At 42.8% G+C, this 22,907-nt stretch overlaps 1 protein-coding gene and 1 long non-coding RNA gene across 2 annotated transcripts in view; one reads left to right on the top strand and one right to left on the bottom strand.

The window, feature by feature from the left end:
* The window catches only part of LOC309863103 (uncharacterized protein), a gene marked incomplete at its 3' end in the record, with an annotated part of 79,636 nt that overhangs the window by 39,138 nt on the left and 17,591 nt on the right, over positions 1-22,907 (top strand). The gene's annotated exons all lie outside the window — the stretch shown is intronic.
* On the bottom strand, positions 11,652-15,916 carry LOC309863280. Its single transcript, XR_014310967.1, has 3 exons — positions 15,855-15,916; positions 12,115-12,225; positions 11,652-11,753 (listed from the first exon to the last, which is right to left on the bottom strand). It is a non-coding gene; the product is annotated as an uncharacterized lncRNA (long non-coding RNA).

The following is a 22,907-nucleotide window of genomic DNA, read 5'->3' as shown; positions in this document are numbered from 1 at the left end:
ATAGGGACACAACGTACAGCATGGTGACTATAATTAACAACACTGTATTGTATATCTGAAAGTTAAAAGAGTAGATCTTAAAAGTCCTCATCACAGAACAAAAATTTGTTAGATGTGTGGTAATGTTAACTGGACTTAACTGTAGTGATCATTCTGAAATTTTATATAAATAGTGAATCATTATGTTGCATACCTAAAATGAATATAGTGGTATATATCAATTATATCTTAATAAAAATATGCACATACACATGTGCATTAAAGAGTCTGAAAAAGATATTTGCTAAAATGTTAAGAGTATTAAAAAAAAAAAAGAACCACTATAATTCTCATTTACTGCTGCTGGCAAATGATCTGGTCACTCTGGAAAACAATTTGGCAGTTTCTTAAGAGAATAAATATATACCTATCCCAGGACTCGCCCAGTCCACTCCTAGATACTCACTCCATAGATGTGAAAGATGCCCACACAAAGATTTGTACTCGAATGTTTACAAGAGCTTTACTGGGAACAGTCAGAAGCTGGAATCCAGCCACGTGCCCGTCCACAGATGAATGAGTAAACAGAACGTGCCCTGTCCATACAGTGGAATACTATTCAGCAGTAAAAAGAGCAAAATGTTGATACACACAGTAACATGAATGAATCTCAAAATAATTATGCCAAATGAAAAAGGCCAGGCAAAAGAGAATGAGAACATTCGAGTCCACGTGTGTAAAATTCTGGAGATACAAACTAAGCAGAAAGGGCTTAGTGACAGAAACTAAGTGACAGAAAGCGGGTCAGATGTTGCCTGGGGATGGCAGGAGGATGAGAGGATCGGGAAGGAGGAATGACTAAGAGGCATGAGGAAGCTTTTGGGAATGATGTATACGTTCATTATTTTGATTGTGAAGATTTCACAGATTTATACATATGTAAAAGCTAATCAAATTATACAATTTTAAAAAGTGCAGTGTACTGTACATCAATTATACCTCAATAGAACTATGAAAAAGGAAAAAGAAATACAGCGTGCAAAGCGGGATATGTGGGTAGTGGTGCCCCTCACAGGGAATCTTCGCCCAACTTCTCATTTCCAAGTAGAGAACAGCAGGGCTGGGTTCATAGGCAGCTGACTGGAAATCAGCTACATTCACTCTGGGATTATTCCTGCACAAACATCAACTCAGTACTTGTTGAATAAGTGTATGGATGGTAAATGAATGTGTTCCTCCACCGAAGCCTGTGTGATTCCAGTTGGTACCTCAAGAAAAGTATGTCATGAAACCTCAAACAAATTCTAGAAGGCAGATAGAACTCCTCCTATGGCAGGGGTCTACTGTGTTAACTTCTGGACATCATAATTTAGGAGTTTGGTATCTATAGGAAAGAAGGGATGAAGAGTCTGGAAAATTACGTTATTTAAGAAACTGGTGATGTTCATTTGAGAGAAGTCTTAAGATACCTGAACATTTTCTTTTTTTTTTTTTTTTTAAGATTTTATTTGTTTATTTGACAGAGAGAGAGAGAGAGAGCACAAGCAGGGGGAGAAGCAGGCAGAGGGAGAGAGAGAAGCAGGCTCCCTATGGAGCAAGGAGCCCTAAGTGGAGCTCAATCCCAGGACCCTGGGATCATGGCCTAAGCCGGAAGCAGATGCCACCAAGGTGCCCGAAGACCTGAACATTTCCTTCAACAGGCAGGATGAAGATAAATTATACACATTCAGGGTAGCTCCGGAAGACAGAACTGGGACCAAGTTAATGACGGAAGACGGATTTTAATCCAAAAGTCAGCCACAAAGATGGATTAGGTGCCCATCCTCTCTATTTCTCCACATACTGGTAATAAGCTGCACATACGTTATTTTTAACACTTAGTACACTATGTTACTAGTTCTTAAAAATGTTTTCCTGGCTAAACTGTGTACTTTTTGTTTTGGGATAACAAGACTAAATAGTATCAAGAAGTGAATTATCCCTGGAATGCCTGGGTAACTCAGCTGGTTAAGTGTCTAACTGTGGTTTGCTGTTCAGTTCATGATCTCAAGGTTGTGAGCTCTAGCTTTGCACTGGGCTCCACGCTGGGCATAGAGCTTGCTTAAGATTCTCTCTCTCCCTCTTCCTCTGCCCCTCCTCATGCCACCCCCAGCTCGGGCACAGCCTTGCTCTCTCTCTCTCAAAAAAAGTGAATTATCCCTAAATTCATCTAACATCTTAATATGATCCCATTTAAAATGTCAGTGGGTTTTCCTCTTCCATCCTGCCTCTTCCTGTTTGTTCTATGTCTCTGTATCTCTCTCAAATTAATAAATAAAATCTTAAAAAACATTTCTATATGTTACATGAATAACTTTTAATAAATGACAGAGAAAGAAAAGGGCACAGAATTAAAAATACAGTTACTATAGGATCCAGTAACTCCACTACTGAGTGTTTATCTAAAGAAAATAAAAACATTAATTCAGAAAGATACATGCACCCCTATATTTATTGCAAAGTAATTTACAATAGCCAAATTGTGAAAGCAACCTTGAGGGTGCATCAACAGGTGAATGGATGAAGAAGATGTAGTATATTTATACCATGGAAACTTATTCAGCCGTAAAAAGATCGACATCTTGCCATTTGCAACAACATAGATGGAGCTAGAGAGTATTTTGCTCAGTGAAATAATTCAGTCAGAGAAGACAAGTAACCGTATGATTTGACTCACATTTGGAATTTAAGAAACAAATAAACAAAGAGAAAAAGAGAAAAACAAAAAAACAGATTCCTAACTATAGAGAACAAACTGGTAATTAGAAGGGAGGTGGGTGTGGGACAGGAGAAACAGGTGAAGGGGGTAAGAGTATACTTACCACGGTGAGCACTGAGTAATGTACAGAATTGCCGAATCACTATATTCCATACCGGAAACTAATGTAACATTGTATGTTACTTAGACTGGAATTAAACTTTTTTTTTTTAAAAAAAGGAAAAGAAAAGGGCACAGAAATAACAGAGAATGGAGAGATCAAGGATGGGCTTTGAAGTTGTCATGACAACTTACCTAGCTTTTCTCAGCCTCAGTTTCTTAATGAGGATCATAATGTCTCCTTACAAGAGTAGTTTTATGCATCTAATGATGTAATTTATGTAAAGGCTTAGCCAATAATAAACAAGCGTTATAAAACATCTGTAATTATTGTTATTTGCTACTGTTAATTACTATTTTTAATATTCCAAGGAATTTTCCAATACATATGCAATTGAAAAGTTAAAAGAACACCCCAAATTCATTCACACTAACCTGAAGGGTAAGCTCAGGGAAGCATGGTGGTTATGAGATTATAACCAGGATGGCTTTAATGTCAACTGTATCGCGCTCTGTCTGAAGGAAGACTGTGTTAACGGGAGTGTGGGTATGATCTGTGTGGAACCTGGGAGAGAGGCTATTAGGGGAAATGACAGAGCCTTTCATCTGCTAGGAGATGAATGCTGAAAAAAACAACTTTGGGATTAAATTTTAACTCCCTCGGTAGACTTTGCTATAGAGCAAGAATACTCTGATTAACCAATACTTTGGACTTTATATGTATTCTTTTGGTGTAGATACCAGCCTCTTTCGAGTTTGGTTGGTGTGATAACCCTTGACAGTCTGATTTCATCTGGCCAGACAGAAAACACTGAGTCTTTGGATCTAAAAGCTGAGGGCCAGACCCTAGAATTTCATAATTCTCTATAAACAAACTTTTGTTCCCAAAGCCTGCTAGGAATGGAGGGAAAGCAGTTTTCTGTTTTGGAAAATGAAAACTTCAACGAGAATGGACCAGTGGTTGGATGAATGAATAAATTAGTGCTGGAAGGAGTTGCCACTGGAATTGTAAGCTCTGCATCGCTGTGCTGTGTGTACCCGTTACCTGGGAGATTGCATTGTCCTTGTGTCTAGCCGACCATCCTATCCAGGTGATCCACAAACCCCGCAGGAGCCGATCTGTGTTGATCTCTCCCTCTTAGTCTTGCCATTTTCCCTCAACACTTCACTCTAGCCTCTTTGGATTTCCCTATGTCAGAATGCCGTCCCCCTTGCTCCCTGCGTGGATCTCACCTTCCCCCTCACTTTACGTCCCGACCCCACAGTCACTTCTTAGGGCCTAGGATCAATCTCACCAATGCCTTTTCCAGTTGCTGTATGTAAAGTAGTCAGCACCACCCCATCCTCCCCTCCATCCCAGCATCCGGCATCCTACCTAGTTTGTAAAATAATTTGGTTTATGTCTGCTGAGAAACGGAATTAAATATGCAAAAGATTTCTTGGGGGGGATTGTCTGTGGAGGATAAAGGGAGAGGGAGCAAGGGGAAATGAAGAGAGCCAGGTCTGACATCGATGAGGGGGAGGATAAAGGAAGGAAGGGGAGTTGGGGAGGAAGAGCCTTGAACTACAGCACAGTTCAGGGGAGTTTTAGCCAGGCCCATAGGGAATCTTTGAACGGAAGTCATCTATCGAAGGAATCCAGCATCTAGAATCCAGGGGCCTTCATTAGTCCCCCGCCGTGCTCAGTTATGAGTTTGGAGCCCACAGGTTAGGTCTTGGTACAAGCCTAATGGTGGGTCAGCAGCTGGGACCATTGGTCCTTCGTGCTCCCTGCAGCCAGTTAACTGAGAGGTGTGTTCTCTTGGTTGTCAAATGCAATTGATTTTTTGGGCACCGGGGTGCCTCTATTGATTGAGGGTCTGCCCTCAGCTCAGGTCATGATCCCAGGGTCCTGGGATTGCATTCTGCATCGGGCTCCCTACTCAGTGGGAAGTCTGTTTCTCCCTCTACCCCTCCCTCCTGCTTGTGCTTTTTCTCTCTCTCAAATAAATAAATAAAAATTTTTTTTAATGTGATGGACTTTTTAAAAGATTATTTATTTATTTGAGAGAGATGGAGGGCGGGGAGGGGCAGAGGAAGAGGGAGAGAATCCCAAACAGGCTTCACACCTAGAGTGGAATCTGATGCAGGGCTCGATCTTACAACCCTGAGATCATGACCTGAGTTAAAATCAAGAGTTGGAGGCTTAACCGACTGAGCCACTCAGGCATCTGAATGCTATGGATGTTTGTGAATGTCTGTGTCCCAACCCAATTCACATCCTGAAGACTTAATCATCAGGATGATAGTATTTGGAAGTGGGATGCTTGGAAGGTATCCATTAGATTTAGATGAGCTCATGGGGATGAAGCAGGAGCAGTGGACCAGGGAGCAGTAGACACCAATTTGCCACATGGTGGAAATGCCACAGATACGCCAACAGGAATGGGGAGAGATAGAAAGCCTATAGAAACATGTTTCGCCTGGGAGTTCTTCCTTAACTATCAAGAGATATGGAATATTCTTCCCCCAAATTTCCATTTTTTGCTTAGAGACATTGGCATTGGATCTGTGGGTCTTACTACTCTGGAGATGTTAGAACTCAGGGCAGCCAGCAGCCACCTGGCCTTAGTTCTTAGAGCGGGACTCTGCTGGAGGGGTGGTTGTAGAACTAGAAGCCCTGCTCTCTCACACTCAGGCTGGATACAAAGGACAGAGGCCAGGGATCCTGCCTAAGAGAGGAGCCAGCAGGAGCCTCTCAGTGGCAGGAGATAAGGCAAGGAATGCCTTTGGGGAAATGGAAGCATTGTGAGCACTCCAGAGTTGCCTGGCTCAGCCTGCCCTGTCCTGTCAGGCAGAAGGATTATCCAGTCATGGGACGAGTCAAGCACTGTTCTTTCCACTGAAGACTTCTTGGGACAGCACCTAAATCAGAGGAGGTAAATTGGCATTTGCAGGTGATTCTGTGATACAGTTACTCATCGTTTATTAAGCATCATTATGGTGGAATAAAGGAAGCTCCAGTGAAAGGAAGAGGATTGGGACATTGATGAGCATAACGAACTCCTGAGGGTTGCTCCAGAGGACGGGAGTCAGGAGGAGTGGAATGCCATGGAAAGGAGAGTTCAGTAGAACGGAATGGTGAATGCGAGATCATCGTAGGTGGCGTCAGTGGTGTCCAATGAGACACAAAGGCTAGAAATAGATAAAAGGGGCAGAAAGATGCTCTCTTTTTTCTAGGTGGGAAAAAGGATGGAGAGACTTATATACATATGCAATCATTCCTCTTTATTCTCAAGTATCCATGAGGACCTAATCTAGCCAGATACCCTTTAGGTATCGAGGACACAGTGGCATACAAGGCAGGCAGAGTCTTCGCCTTCTCAGAGTTAACTTTCTTGTGGACCTATTTGGGCAAAGCATAGCTTGTCCCCACCCCCTCTCCATGGTTAGCAGAGGACTGGCTTCACTAACACTCTAGTGGGCATCCAGGTCTGTCTCCCAAGCCATGATACCATCACTAGAGAAGCACTAAATGTGGAGCGAGGGCTGGGATGGGGAGATACCACAGCATATTAGAGGCTCCATCAGGAGGAGAGGAGGCAAGAGAGCAAAGGAGAATGGCCTTTACACAGGCAGAGAAGTCTAGCTAACCACTGAAATTCGCCCTTCCCTCAAAGCAGAGAAGCAGCAGCCCAGTCAAACTAGTCTTCTTTGCACCTACAGGTAGCCATTGTGATGGCTGCCACAGGAATATGAAGACCAGTGATTATGTTAATTGCAAGACAGGATTTTTTTTTTTAAAAAGCCACTATTTTAACATTCTTATTTTAACATTCTACATGCTCTTATTTAATAATGCCCAGAGATATGACAGCAAGTTTATTCCAAGTCTAATGACATGATGATGTAACAAAGAATTTAAAACAATTTTTCATACCTTCATTATATTAATTTTTACCATGAAATACAGCATGTATGTGTATTTTTAAATTAATAACTACTTTAAAAATAATATATTAGGATGCCTGGGTGACTCAGTCAGTTAGGCATCTGCCTTTGGCTCAGGTCATGATCTCAGAGTCCTGGGATTGAGTCCCACATTGGGCTCCTTGCTCAATAGGGAGCCTGCTTCCCCCTCTACCAGCAGTTTCCCCTGTTGTGTGCTCTCTCTGGTGAATAAATAAATAAAATCTTTTAAAAATGATATACAAATACTCAACTAAGAAAGATGCATGGGATTCCAACAACAAAAAGCAAACAGCAATCTCTATTGAATAAATTCACATACAAAAATGACAAATCACACAAAGCAACAATCCACTGCAAAAAAAAAAAAAAAAAGAATAGTCAGCTGAAGCATCAAATAGGGACATGAGATCATGCAACAATCCGAAGGAGGCAATAAATTAGCTGCATTTAAAATTATTAAAGAGATACAAAATGGAATAGAAATCATAAAGAAAGAAAAGGACTTGGAGGGGGAGGACAAAGAATTAATAGGAAAGAAGGAAATGGAGAGAGAAGAAAGGACATTTTTAGTTAGTTAATTCAAAAACTACCATCTTAGGGGCACCTGGATGGCTTAGAAGGCTGAGCATCGGACTCTTGGTTTCAGCTCAGATCATGATCAGGATCGTGGGATGGAGCCCCATATAAAGCTCTTTGCTCAGTGCTGAGTCTGTTTGAGATTCTTTTTCCCTTTCTTTCTGTCCCTCCCCGGTCTCTCTTCCTCTCCCTCTGCCCCTCCCCCCACTCACACATGCAAGTGTGTGTGTGTTTGTACATGCATGTGTGCTCTCTCTCAAATAAATAAATAAATAAATAAATACATCCCTTTAAAAAAAAGTATTACCTTAGGTTCACATAGAAAAATGAACAAGATATATGAAGATAGGAAAATCAAAAAGTAAAGAGGGTGAGGGGATGAGGAAGATGGGAGGAGAAAATTCAGCACTGAGTTAAATTAGCAGCTAAGTCAAGGAGAGAAATAGACTGTACTTATTGTCAAAAAGTAAAGAAAAAGATAATAGTTCACCAAGAAAGATGAATGGTTTCTGGCCCTGACACCTAAGAAAAATTTATTTGAAAGCATTTTTACAAAGGTGAATTGAGTAACATCGGGAACTCTGTTCTCAACAGTAGATTTACCAAAAATGCCAGAGAGTTCTGCATTTGGCTTTTGGTTGATCAACTCTTGGTGAAAGCTGAGGACATGACTTAAATCATAAAAGAAATTTTCCAGAATGTAAGGATGATACGACTTGCTTTTAGGATGACAAAGCTTACTAGAAGAGAAAAAAGAAAACCTAAACACAATGACATTATATAATAATGTATATATTATGAAAATGCCATAAATTTTGGGAACAATAGAGAAAATATCAATTGAATTCTGGGTTTCTCAACCTTGGCTCTGTTGAAATGTTGTAGAAGATAGTTTGTTATCAAGAGCTGTCCTAGGCACTGTAGAATGATTTGTAGAGATCCATCCCATACATCCTTTCCAGCCAATTCCCACAAACAAAAATATCTCTAGGTCTTGTCAAAAGTCCCCTGGGGGCAAAAACTAACCCCAGGTGGGAACCACTGTTCTAATCATACCAAGTAAATACAATTTCAGTCCTATCTGAGCAGTCCATTGTGAACATTTACATGTGTAATGTAGGTTCACATAGAAACCTATGTGTGTTCTATCTACATGTGTATTTATATAGTGTCCTGTGTTTTCCATTCAAAGGTTGTAGATGGCTAGAGCAGACTCCTGGCATCTGAGGAGGATACCCAAGACCTTTGTAAATCCCCAAATTGGTAAATACCACTTTAGTATATAGCATCTCCCATAATTTTGCTGGAGAATAGAGAAGGGGGTGAAACTGCTCCAATGTTCAGACCATGAGTTGTTGGCGAGGTTCATTTGGCAGCTCAAGTATCTGGTGTCCAGTCTCTAACCTTGCAGCTCACTTTACTCAAATTTGTCTCAGCTACACTATAAATCAGTATAAGTCAAGGCCCTCGGGGTCTCTCTGGAGTATTCAAGCAGTGAACTGAAACTTTTAAAACACCAAGGGACTTCTGTGGACCCCAGGGTCTGTGCTATAGACATGCAACAGTCCTGGGAAGAATGATGGAGGTCCAGGAGCACAGGGTAAAGCCTCATAGGGCATTCATTTATATAAGATAATGCCATAAGATCTATACATTTTTAAATGGGTTTGTTTTAAAAATAAAAATATTTCAAAATATAGGCAACAGGTAGATGGGTGAGATTAAGAAGTTAGCGTGCAAGAAGGACATCAGTTCTTGATTTTTTACACCATCTCCAAAGCTCCTAAGACTTTGTCTAGTCATGGGGCACTGGGTGGCTCAGTCAGCTGAGCTTCTGCCTTCAGCTCAGGTCATCATCCCAGGGTCCTGGGATCGAGCCCTGAGTTGGGCTCCCTGCTCAGTGGGGAGCCTGTTTCTCCCTCTCCTTCCTGCTTGTGCTCTCGCTTGCTATCTCTCTCTCTCTTTCTCTGTGTCTCTCTCTCAAATAAATAAATAAAATCTTAAAAATAAAAAAAGACTTTGTCTAGTTATGACCCAGCCCTGGGGCTCAGACCCCGCCGGGGAAATTCTCTCTCTGCTCAGAGGAAGGCACTGCAAATCATTTCTGTTCATGGAGGAGCTTGGTGGGCCACTTAGGTTCTGGACCTCAGAGACCATCTGAACATAATCTCAGGCAACGTGTGTGGAAATACAGTCTGGTGCAGACAGAGCATGCTAGAAAGGAGAAGAAAATGGGATTGGACTATGGAGATCTTTGTTCCAACAAGGACTTTGCTCCCGACAACTTCACCTCCCTGAATAGGTGTTGACCTCCCGCCAAGTCCAGGTTCACTCTGGAGCCAACACTACCCTGGAAGGCTGCTGGGTTGTGAGAAGGAAATGAAAATGAAGAGTGGGAAGGCATTCTGAAGGCTTTAGAAGACAAGGTGTGTGTGGAACAATCATGGTGTTGCTGACATCCCAGCTGGGTTGGCTGCTTCCCTCTTGGGTCCTAGAAGGCCACAAGCAAGGGTGACTTGCAGATTTGGGGATGAAATCAGAATGTGTTTGTCTTTGTGCTCACATCCAGAGGTTAAAACGAGATGATGAAATATCAGGAGAGCTGTTCACAGAGTTTTCAAATCCTTGAAAGCTTTTGTCCCTTCTTGTCCCCACTTGCCATCGCCCAACACTTGATGTGGAGGAGAGAGAAAAACACTGCATTTTGTGCCTCTCTGCCACACAAAGGGGGCCCCTTGCAGAGTCCCCCCTAATGTCTCTAGACCTCCATTCCTTCACTTGTCAAACTGGAAATCTGGGGCATGCCTACCTCCTACAGCTGCGATGAGGATTCAATTCAATGGTATGTTTGCATGCCATCAAGTATAAAGCCTTTTGCAAATATCAGGTATTATTCGTCAAATTTATTGTTCACTATGGGCTCCATTGCGACTTAGTATAAAGATGGGGAAGGTAGATCAGAGATCTGAGTGAATAAAAAGGAACTTGAGAGTTGTCTCTAGATTTTCCAAATTTGTGCTGCTTTGTCTCTCTCACCATGAACTGAAGTTTAGCTGTAAGCTGAAGATCTACTTCACTGCCAGGAAAAAGAAACGTTTGCACATCAAAATGGATGAATCTCAGTATGTTTTGTGTGTAAAAGAAAGTCTCAAAAAGGTACACAGACTATAATTCCATGTATATAAAATTCAGGGACACGTGCACACCAATAACTGCTTAGTGATATGCAGTTCTGTGGTATAATTAGAAATAAAAATGCAGGAGTGGGAACATGCTGGGGAGGGCATAAAGGGTATCGTCAAAGGTACAGAAATGTATTCCTTAAAGTAGGATGGTGGGTACAAGTATGACCATCTTATTATTTTCTTTTAAACTTAGTTTATCGGGGATGCCTTGGCGGCTCAGTCTGTTGAGTGTCTGCCTTCAGCCCAGGTCATGATCTCAGGGTCCTGGGGTCCAGTCTGCCTCCAGCTCCCTGCTCAGCAGGGAGTCTGCTTCTCCCTCTGCCTCTGCTGCTCCCCCACTTGTGCTCTGTCTCTCTCTCTCTCAAATAAAGAAATAAAATATATTTTTATTTTAATCAACTAATTTTTACATTTTAATCAACTAACTTCAAATATTTTTGGAAAATAATTGAAGTTAGTTGATTTATTTTATTATTTATTTTTTTAAGGTGTATTTATTTGAGAGAGAATGTGTGAGCAAGCAAGGAGCTGGGAGGGAGGGCCAGAGGGAGAAGGGGGGAAAATCTCCAGCAGCTCCCTGCTGAGTCCAGAGCCCAATGCCAAGATCATGTCCTGAGCCAAAATCAAGAGTCCAAATCTTAACAGACTAAGTCAACCAGGTGCCCCCAAACTTAGTTTAAATAACAATAATTTAATAGGGATATAGTTATTTAAATGGTATATATCAGCATACTTGTATATATATACACAGAGAATATCTATAGTATTTATATATATACATATATATACATATATATACACTCAGTATTTATGATATACATAATAAAAAAATTTTAAAAGATTTCCCATGTGTCTTAGAGTCACAGTATAATAAAATTTATTGACATCATTCTTTTTTTTTCCTCCTAGTTTGTTGTTCGTGGCTCAGCTTGGGCCATAATAAGGCTCACCATGCCCCAACTCCCCACGCCCCATCTACACCCCGCCCATCAGGTAGGTCTCAGTTTCTCACATGTACCCAGCACTTGCTGCCTACCCCAGGGACTTGGCACCTGCTACTCCTCTGCTCTAGGGGCTTCCTTCCCAGTCTCTCATTGTCTGGGTCTCAGTTAAGTCATCATTTCTTTTAGGAAGTCTTTCTGCTTCTTCTGATGGCATCAGGTTCTCCTGTGACAAACTTTCAGAGTATCCTTCTTGTCTTGTTCCTGAAATTCATCATACTTATAAATATGTAAGTTATGTCTTTCCAACAGACTGGAAACCCTAGGAAAGCAACGCCACATCTGTTTGGCTTACTGCTGCATCACTGGTGTCTAGCGGGTGAGCATCTTGAAAGCATGCAATAATATGTGTTGAATGAATGACTAATGAATGGAGGGAGGGGTGGACAGGTGGATGGATAAACCACAAAGCCGGAGGATTCCTACTGGCAGGTATGAATATGAGGTTATAAAGTAAATTTTATCGGCTATACTTTGGGCATTGCTTTACCTGCTCTTTCCTTGGAGCTCAATGAACAATTAGCACCAGCTTTAAACAGCTAAAGGAGTTGTCACCAGGATTTACCTCCATTGCATTTAATCAGGTCTAGCCGTTGTTTCCCCCTGGTTCCAGTGAGTTGGGATTGGCATGGTGATGTCACTTTAAATGCTTCTCTGGGGTCTTTCTTTCACAGCTCTGTTTAAAAAAAAAAAGTAGGTTTCTCTCAGAGAGGGGCACAGGATAATGTATTATCTGAGTTATCACTGTTCAATCAAAAAGTGCATGAAGCAGCCACATAATTCATTTGGACAGCAATCACCACGGAGTTATGCAGGTCTCTCATGTAGGTGATGAAACAGCCAAATTCCCTGACAGTGGTGAATTACTCCTTGTGTCACTAATAGCAATGCCAAAAGAAGTGTCAAGGCTATAGACATGGAGCATGGGGGGCTCTTTAAATTGCACCAGTAAAAATGTGAGATGTTTTATTGCTTTCTTTTAATCTTGATCATTGAGGTTTTAAAATGAAATTACAGGGATGCTAAGCACGGCCAGTGGGTAGGGTGATTCATTTCTACTTGGCAATGGTATGAGGAGGGTGGCTCCTGTCCAGCCAAGCTGGGCTGAAACCCCCGGGCCTCGCCATTCCGCCACCATCCCTAGGGCTCAGTTGGCACCTCAAATCCTAACAAAGGCTGAGTGACATCTGGGATTTTTTTTTTCTTTTTCATCCATAATCAAACAATTCAGCAACTATCTATCCCTTTTTCTCACGCAGTTAAAATATTGACCTGATGTAATAAAATCTCTGATTTTTGAAATCCTTGTAGTATGGGAGAGAGAGAGAGAGGCAAAGATGAATTTGAAATCTGGTGATTAGGAAATGTTTTGAATGGCCTTGAGAACTGCAGGTAAAACATTAAATTACACTAATATTCTTGTTTAGTTAAACTTTTTAATGTTTTAAAAAGCCCTTCATAATATTATGGATAAGTAAATTCTTGGGCCTGATTTCAATTTGAGTCAAATTCCAACTAATAATGTTACACCCATAAACCTTCTCCTTAACAGCCCATAACATTAAACTGAAAACAGAATTCTTAAAGCACGCTCTTATGCTGTCTATCCATGAAATAAGCATTATGGACTTTCAACAGATGTCTTTAATAGACATTGTTATTAAAAAGAATATTAAGCAAAATAAATTTAGACTGCTAGTCTAGCACAATTACTGAAGGAATACTGCTGCCTGTTCTGATCATCTCATCTACACTTAATTGGGAGAGAAAAAAATTCTCATAGTACCATGTACTCGTTTACCTACCTAGCTCATTATCCCAGATTAGGATTTGTTAGTACCTCCTTGTATGCTCTAGCATAAGCCTCAATTTTCAGGAAATTAAAAGTTGGTCAGGGGAAAGAAAAAAAAAAAAAGTCCAGTTAACAAGCATCAGTCTAAGAGCAAATTCCTTATAAAAATCTTGGGGGAAAATTGCAGCTCTTTTTCAGTTATGAGTGCCAAAAAATAAAAAAAAAAAAAAAAAAAGTTTTGTGGTTTCAGGCACTTTTAAGTATTATGATTTGAAAATAAGTTAGGCTTTCAGCAGAAAAAAGAAAGTTCCAAGTCCATCATATATGGATTAATGCCTTGGTATGTTTTGAAGATGACACAAAGCTGGTAAGAGCTACCAATCTATTTGCCGGGAAATGTTATATTGTGCATGAGCATTTCAAAATAACACTATCTGTTCTAGCACTGGATTTTGGTTTCTGCCTTCAGGGCTGTAATATGAAAAATATTATCCACTCTAGTCAATTAGGTAGTAACTGGAATTTAGGTGACATCTCTCATTCTGGGCTATCGAACAAAGGGGAAAAGGTCCACTTTGCTGGTCCATGGTCTGGGTCTTGAGTGGCACACTCTCAGGGAGGTAAATCAGAGGTAAATGTTATGAAGACAGCCCTGGTACTGTCATTCTTTGTTAACAGAGGAAGAATGTGAAGGGGGTCTTTTTTTTTTTTTTTTTAATTTATTTATTTGGCAGACAGAGATCACAAGTAGGCAGAGAGGCAGGCAGAGAGAGAGGAGGAAGCAGGCTCCCCGCTGAGCAGAGAACCCGATGTGTGACTCGATTCCAGGACCCTGGGATCATGACCCGAGCCGAAGGCAGAGGCTTTAACCCACTGAGCCACCCAGGCACCCCGTGAAGGGGGGTCTTAACCAAGATTACAGCACGCAGCAAACCGGAAGCTCGCATCTTTCCCGGGTGAGAATGCATTCGCAGTGTATTAGGCTGTGGCTTCACTGTCTGTATTTAGACCCTCCGCGTTGGGGCAGGCCTGGGGGAATGGGGGTGGATCAGCACTTCTAACTCAGTCCTGTCAGCGGCTGAGCCTGCAAGAGGGAGAAGGGGAGAACGCGGGGCTTGGATCAGACCAAATGTAATCCTTGTTCTGAAACCTATCGGTTCAGTGACAGTGGCAAGCTACCCGACCCTCTCTTGATCCACCTGTAAGATGAGGGGAAAAGAAATAATACACCTCACGAATTGTTGTAGGAGTTGCATAAAGAAGAGAGTGTGACAAGTAGTAACAATCGATAAACGTCGGCCTTTCTTCTTCCTTTTCTCCTTCTTTTTCTTCTTCCTCTTCTTTCTTTCCTCTTCCTCCACCACCTCTTCCTTCTTGGTAAATTCCAAACCTCGCTTCCCCGTTTCCTATAAGTTACATTTCCGGTGAATGATCTGAAAAGGAAGATCTTACTACCGTATGTATGTAGGAAATGGCAAGCAATGAGCCTTTACTTGCATACATTGTTATGAAAGCTGACCGCAGCGTTCATGAAAGAAGCTGCAGTGAAAAGAGGGCGAATGTAGGATTCAGAAAACCTGGTCTGACCCCAGCCCCGCCATTTACAATGGAAGCAAACTGCCTGAGCCTCTCTGAGCTTCACTTGTTTTGTTTTTTATTTAATCTGCAACACTGACTGATAAGTCTTACCTACCTCACACAGCTCCTGTGAGGATCGAACAGGAAGAAAGATGTGAACGCATCTTGAAAACTATAAAACACTTAGTTGAAATAAATTAGAGCATTTTTATAATTTTCATCATGCTCAAAGTCACTTATGATGGTACATTTCTTTTTTTTTTTTTTAAAGATTTTATTTATTTATTTGACAGAGAGAAATCACAAGTAGATGGAGAGGCAGGCAGAGAGAGAGGGGGAAGCAGGCTCCCCGCTGAACAGGGAGCCCGATGCGGGACTCGATCCCAGGACTCTGAGATCATGACCCGAGCCGAAGGCAGCGGCTTAACCCACTGAGCCACCCAGGCGCCCCTGATGGTAGATTTCTATATCCGCAATTTTCCCCTGAAAGTTTACTCCTATTTGGAACAATTATTATTTATTACTCACTTATTAACAGACATAAAATTAGTTTTGATGACAGCCTTTTGATAACAATAAACCAAAAAATGGATTCAGGGTTTAGTAGTGCTGAAGAGCTTTTCTCCTTTTTTAAAAAGCAGAGACTTCACAGTGTGTTAGAGCAAAGTTGTTGCTTAATAACTGTTCTACTAAGTTCACCAGGTTGTACTCGATGTTCTGGCCTTTATTGCTTACACAGAGTATGTGCTTTCTACCTGGCCTTATTAAACACACACACATACACACACACACACAACTTGCTTTGACCAAAATGGTCATACTAGTACAGGAAGAGTAACTATAGAGAAATTCAATTTGTCTGGAACTTCAGGGCTTTAAGAGCTAATCCCAAGTGACAGAGTTATTGAGACATTTGACCAAGAGAAGAACCTTACCTTAGGAAAAGGACAAACATTTTGTGTAAACACACTCGTTCCTTCTCCTGGAGAGGTTGTTTATGCTTAGTCATTGGGAAAGTTTCAGCTGCACTTTGGTCAACACGGCTCAGTAATTATCAAGACATTGACTACCTACAGCCGAGGTAGGAACGGAAAAGCTTGACCTACTTGTAGCACAGAAAGGAAAAATTCAAGATGGTGAAATGCTTTCCTTGGGGAATGCCATCCCTTTATTTTATGGTCACACCTAGTATACCCCTCTGATATCAGGTCTGCTCTGCCCAAGATATAAGGGATTTTGAAGGTAGAATAGAAGTATGATTCAGCTCTCCATGCATTATTCAATGCCATCCAGACTTCCAAGGCTTAATACACTTCTGTCCACTCATCCTCAAGGAAGCAAACAATGTATGCTGAAGGGTGATCACTGCCCAGTTAGGAAAGTATGGTCTCTCGGCTCCACACCCCAACTCGTGCATTTGGCTTTATGATGCTGGAGTTGGGACCATGTCACCCACACTTCCCCTTTACTAGCAGCTCCATGTTAAGCTCTGAAAATCAAGGGCACTGGAGGGAGTCTTCAAAGCTGGAGGAGAAGGGACTGACTCCCTCCCCTTTGCTCCCTCTTGGCTTGATGTCTGCTGCCAATGCTGGATACCAGCCCCGCAGCCTGACTTTTTGACTCCACAGAAGCAGTTCTTTCCTACAGCAGTGAGGGAATCCCCTCCTAAGTTTGCCCAGCGCTTGCAGAACCAGCCTATGGTTTCTGTCTCCCAACTAGACCCTCACTGATACACCTGCTGAAACCCAAATTCATGGGTTAACACTCCCATCACATTGTCTGTCCCATAGTTGCTTGTAGTCAACATCGATTGTATTTGGGTGCACAGAAAACAATCATTTTTATTTTGGCAAACCTCCCCAAATTTACTCCCTGTCGATGTAGTTTAGGTGGGACTGTGTCTATCCTTTGTTCCAGGGGGAGGCTGGTGACTGAAGTCGAACACAGGAAATTATTGCCTGGGCCACCCATGCCAACCATGATTGGTTTCATGGATGAACGTGAGCTCCAGATGTACTTGAAATCAGTGTCACCTTTTTTTTTTTTTTTAAAGACTTTATTTATTTATTTGACAGAGATCACAAGTAGGCAGAGAGGCAGACAGAGAGAGAGGAGGAAGCAGGCTCCCTTCCGAGCAGAGAGCCCGATGCGGGACTCGATCCCAGGACCCCGAGATCATGACCTGAGCCGAAGGCAGCGGCTTAACCCACTGAGCCACCCAGGCGCCCCAGTGTCACCTTTTTAAGCAGAAATTTGGTGGATGTGTGGGTGGGGGGCAGACATCACTCTGTGGCCTTTAAAACATAGACCAGATTGGAGCTAGTGGCAGAGGTAAGTACACACCTCTCATCATCCTCCCCCAGCCTGGAGCCTGGCTGGAACTTCCATTGCCAACCTCCCCATGGGATGAATTGCATGTGACTATTTGTTGATGACTAGCCAAAGAGCCTTGGGGTTGCAGCTGAGGATTTGACATCTTACAATATGAGACCAATAGAACTTTCTAGATGCCACATTCTAACTGGCAATTTAGTTTACTTACCTTACATGGTGATGGAGACACGACTAAAATGCTTCCTCATAAGATCTTCTAAATATGGCGTATCTGAAACCTCTATCCAAGCTAAGACAGAACTAAGAAAAGAGTAGATATTTATTGAATGCCATTGTAGATAGATATTGGGTCAAGTCATTTCATTTTACAACCAACCCAGGAAGTATGCCCACTTTTTAAAGATGAGAAAAGTGAGGGTTGGGAAGGGCAAGCAACTTGCTCAAGGTTACAAACTAATAGATTCAAAACTAGTTTCCTCTGACATTGAAATTCATTCTCTCTCTCCACATCAGGAACGCAAGTCAACAGATAGTTCAAAGAGAAAAGATGATTGCTTGAAAATGTCTTGTCTCCTACCTTTCTCCTTGTTTTTCCACCCCAAAAGCCCGGAAGCAGAAAGGTGGCTGGAAACTTATTCTAGAGTGTCATTGAGGGCAGGAATTTACCCTGTGTACTGGGGGGAAGAGAATCCAAAAGCAATCATACTTGGACTGTTAGGAAAGTCTTAGCTTGTTTCTAGTCTAGCCACAAAAAAATAGAGGCTGATCAGGGCAAAATGATTTACTATCATTCATTAGTGTATTTTATACTTCACTGAACTTAGATAGGCAAATTATATAAACATTTTACATACAAGCTAAACGTGTCAGATGTCAGGACTCAAAATATGTATTTAATTAAAAAAATACATCTCTTAAAACCAAAGCCCTAAATACATATTAAACAATACCCTAATCTGAAGGTAAATGAGACACACCACCTAACCAGCATCATGTGACCCACATACACGGGGAATACCTCCATCAGTCAGGCAAATGTGTTCCACCAGCATACTTTATTGTCAGCAACTTCATTAGCTGATGAAGTAATAACACAGAAGTCCTAAGGACCCAATCAAATAGAGAAGAAGTGGGTATGGTGTGAAATTTTTAAATATTAACCAAAATTATATCAAGTAGTCTTCCAGAAAACAAGATTCTGGAAGTTCTAAGCCAGAGAGAGGATTAAGAAGGAGGGGGACTCCAAGGGCTCATATGTGCTGAGGCATAGAGGTGGGGAAAAGGTTTGCAGAAGTCTGCGGAGTGACGTGGACTCAGCCTGACTGGGTCACCCCAGCCGCTTTTCAGCGGGCCTCAAGGAGCTTGCATGGAGACCACCTCGTCAAGTTCCTGCAAGGACACAGAGGATCTGGAGAAAAGAGATGCTGGCACCTCTGATCCCCCAAGAGGTCCCAGACCCACCAAGGGCAAGCTCAAGGTTGGAGTCACATGCCCATGATTTCACTGGGTTCCATGTTATTGCCCCATCTACCCGCAAGGCCTTTTACAGAAGGGGATATTGTTCCTTATTCCATTAGAATTCAAAGACCAAGTACATTCATCTGGTTGAGGGTCCACATGGACTACAAGGGTCACTTATCAATGAGTAAGGCCATCAGTATATGAAAATGACACCAATCACACCTTTTCCTTTCCTCTCAAAGGCAAGGAGGCAGGGAGGTGGGTTGACACAGGGCAGCTCCTGGGCTGGAGGAGGCAGCCACGGGGTTATGAGACTCAGAAACAAGAGGCTGGGGAACCCCTACATTTCTGCTGATTTCTTATTTATACCATAAACCATGCAGGACAAACATACTCTATTCATGGAGGTATTTTTGTCCCGTGCAGCTGTGTGGCTTAGCGGGAGCTTTGCTGTGGAGCCGTATGACTCACGCCAACACTGCTGCATATGATTTATGAAGACTTGAAGAAAAGGAAAACAGCCAGCTCCATTACGAAGGAGCGTCGTTTTCAGAGTCTTTGTTCATGGAGGACCAGGCTACCATTTGGTCCCCTCTTGCTCGTTCTTTGAGTGAGATGGTGAATCTGCCTCAGCGGGGGTGGGCTGGAGAATGCCGCCTGCTCTCCTGCTCCCCGCTTGCCCTATTCCCAGCTCATATGAGGACACCTCTAGTCCAAGAAGAGAACCGGTGGCTGTAGCCAGAGCTTCTGTGGCCTTCTGGCTCTGACACCTCCATCAGAGGTGTCGCTTGGGAATGGGGCGGCTCCCCTCAAAGACTGACTCTGCAGCCCAAGGCACGGGGAGTGGGGAAAGGTTGAAAAGGGACCCGGTTTTGCTGGTTTGTAGGCTGACCGCTCTAATAGGGCTAGCTCCCTGCCTTGCCAATTAGGAGACCATCCCTGGCTGATTTTCTGAAATGCACCCTTGGGAGAATTTCAACAAGGCATTTCCCCAGTCTTAGCCCATATTTCCCACGGGGGTCAGAAAGGAGAAGACTAGGATCTCTTACTCCCAAAGGTTTCTGACTCCTACCTCGGAAACTTTCTAAGCTGGGTTTGACGGATCTAGTCTTTTCTTACTCTCCTTCCCTGTTTCAGCTTTCCCTTTCAAACAAGGCGAGGCCCACATGTAAGCCTTGAAAACTGGGAAAATCAGGCCAGTTGAGAGCCCGGCTTTGTGGCTATAACACAGAACAGCTGCTTAGCGATAAGGTAGCTTAGGCTAAGAAAGCAACTTTGGTAATATCCTGTTTATCTCCTTCCAGGAATGCTCTGTTACTCACCGATACCCTCACCACAATGGGGCCAAATAAAAGTTCATAAGAACTTGTGAATAATAACTTGGTCATAGAGCTTGCACTCGGGATGCTTTTATTGTAAATTAAATCGTGAGACGCTCAGGAAAGGTTTGTATTCATGTGGTCTCACTTGTTAATAAGATATATAGCAGATTCCACTCCCTTGCAAGAAGAGAATAAAGCAGATTTGGAAATGTCGTAAAAAGGAACACGAAATGATAAATTTTAATGAAAAGTATCTACCATCTGCCAGCAAGGTGTTTATCTTAAACCAGAAAATAGAAACATATAAATAAATAAAGTTTTGGTACAATGCTTTCTTTTCCAGTCGAAGTGTCAGAGAGCTTCTCCTTTGTGCCCTTTGGTTGTAGTCAGTTTGAGTACGGTGCTTCCGATGTGTCTTTTGGTTTCTTTAATTTTTGAGTGGTGCAGCCCTGCCCTGACCAACACACACGCCAAGGACCCAAACAATTGGTTACAGGTAGTTGTTGTAATCTCTCCCCCTGGAAGCTTTGAAGACGCTTCCCTTCTTGCTGCATCAAAGTCCTTGATGGCTCTGCTGCATCTCTGCCTAACTTCAAAGCCTCCTTGCAGGAATTCACAGTGTAGTATACCACGGAATTCTAAAAGAGCCATTACTCTCTATTTATCGTGCAAATTTTTATGGAGATGCCCTTACATCTTTCTTGACTCACTACTTAGTCTCATGGTAGCTTCCCTGAGTTTGATTAAGAACTGCCTAGAAGCGGGTGCCTGGCTGGCTCAGTTGGTGGAACCCTCAACTCATGCTCTCAGGATTGTAAGTTTGAGCCCGATACTGGGTGTAGAGATTGCCTAAAAAGAAAATCTAGAAGAAGAAGAAGAAGAGGAAGCAGAAGGAGGAGGAGGAGGAGGAGAATAACTATCTAGGAAAATTATCTAAAGGACTAGGTTAGGGTCAGACTGCCCGAAACTTGTCTGCTGACTCGTGTCTTTTCCATGTCTGTGATGCCACACCCTGTTCAACAAACTAAAAGGTTCCACCACCTTTGTAGCTAGGGAGCTTTCCCTTAGGAGCCTAGAGGAAGCAAATTCATTCTGATTTAAGCTGTGATTAAAGCCAAAAAAAATTCCGCCTTTTATAAAAATTATTGGTGGAGGATTCTGGAAGGAAGAGAAGGCCTGGGATACGAGAGCAAACAGATGCTGTCGAATGGGACAGGCTGTCTCACGGAACTCTGTGCAATGCTAGAGACCTTCTGCAATTCTGTTCTGTCCAACACAGCCGCCCCTAGCTACATGTGGCTGCTGAGCCTTTGAAGGATTTCTAGAACGGTTATAGAGCGGAATTTTCAGTCCTGTTCAATTTTAATTACTTTTCAGTATTATATAGAAATGATGTCTATCGTATTGAAAAACATAGTTCCAGGAGTGAACTCTGTGGGTTATGTGCGTGGGTAGAAAATCTAGAACTTCGAGTGGAGGAAAGAGAAGGATAAGGAAGAAAAGATACTGCTTCCTTGCATCTTACTGGGAAAATCCTTTCTACCTGTCGCTGTAATAGCCCCGCCCAAGCAATAAGGAGAGCCTCGCAATCAGACCTAAAAAGAATAGTGTCATCATTTATTTTCATTAATCATTAGGGAACAAGGCTGCGGTGCCTACATGAAGCCTGGCACTTCCGCACATTCACGCCTACTGATTGATAGCATTTCAAGTAATCTTGTGGTAGGCAAGGGACAAGGGGGAAAGGTAATGAGATTGCTTCCTCATTTACCAGCCCAAGCCAATAATGTGTCATTGTGTATGGCTGTCACTTTTCTACATCAAGGGTGCCCAGTACCAGGTAGGACACCCGCCCTTTCAAAGCGACATAAATCAGGAGTTTGTACAAGTGGAGTGGGGTCATCTAGAGGCCACGGGAATCTCGGGCCTGTCCACTCGGCTGGTCCGGGGCCTTGACATTGTTCCCTGAGCTGGCAAAAACCTGGGATTCTGAATCCTTTGCTGGGAGCTCTGAGCCACGTGGAAGAGGCAGGTGACCTCCTCACAGGAGGGAGGAAGGAGACAGGAGAAGGGCCACATACCTGAGAGAAAGTCCCTGCTGGGATGAGGCCCGGAATTTCCAAACACAGCCGCCAGGTCCCACTGCCCCCCCCACCATGTTCACTTTCCTGCTATGTTCTAATTAGAAAGCACAGAAGAAACCTTGGAATGTATTAAAAAAGGAGATTTTAATAAGTTTTTCTCCAAACAGGGAAAAAAAAAAAAAAGAAACCTGTGAATTAACCCACAATTCCCTTCTGTAAAGTGTTTGTTTGTTTGTTTGTTTGTTTTTTGCTGTTTTTTTTTTTTCTCTCCCACCTGACGTGGCATCTGGGCATGGGCACAGCACTGAGCCTGCGGAAGGACTTTCTAGGCAGGGCAGATCTGCCTTTCTCAGCGTGAATTCTTTTGTTTTTCCCTGTGGCCAGCTGCTACAAAGATGCAGTTGATTTAGATTAAACAGGCTGAAGAGCACTCGTCACTGTGTCAGGCCAGGCATGCTTCTCCAAAAACAGCGTTAAGCAGGTACGGTTTCAAAGAAAAAAAAAAAAAAGTCAAGGGGCTGTTGACAGAGGGGCACAGGCTGCTCAGGACTCCTGGAACAAGACCAGGCAGGGCTCCTCGGAGCGCAGACCTTGGGTCCCTCCCTGGCCGGCGCTGGGCCCTTTCTTCCTGCCTCCCTTCACCCTTGTCCTGCTCCTCCCTTTCCCCCCGGCTGCCACTGGCTTCTATCTCCATTGTTCCCCGAAGCCCAGCAGCCAGTGTGCAGCCGGGCCCAGCACACGCGCAGCAGCCAGCAACTTCCTCTGAAGCTGCAGTGCATAATTACAA

This window comes from Mustela nivalis (assembly GCF_964662115.1).
Source record: "Mustela nivalis genome assembly, chromosome: 4".
NCBI lineage: Eukaryota > Metazoa > Chordata > Mammalia > Carnivora > Mustelidae > Mustela > Mustela nivalis.
The sequence above is the reverse complement of the archived record's forward strand: the minus strand, read 5'-3'. Positions and strand labels throughout refer to the sequence as shown.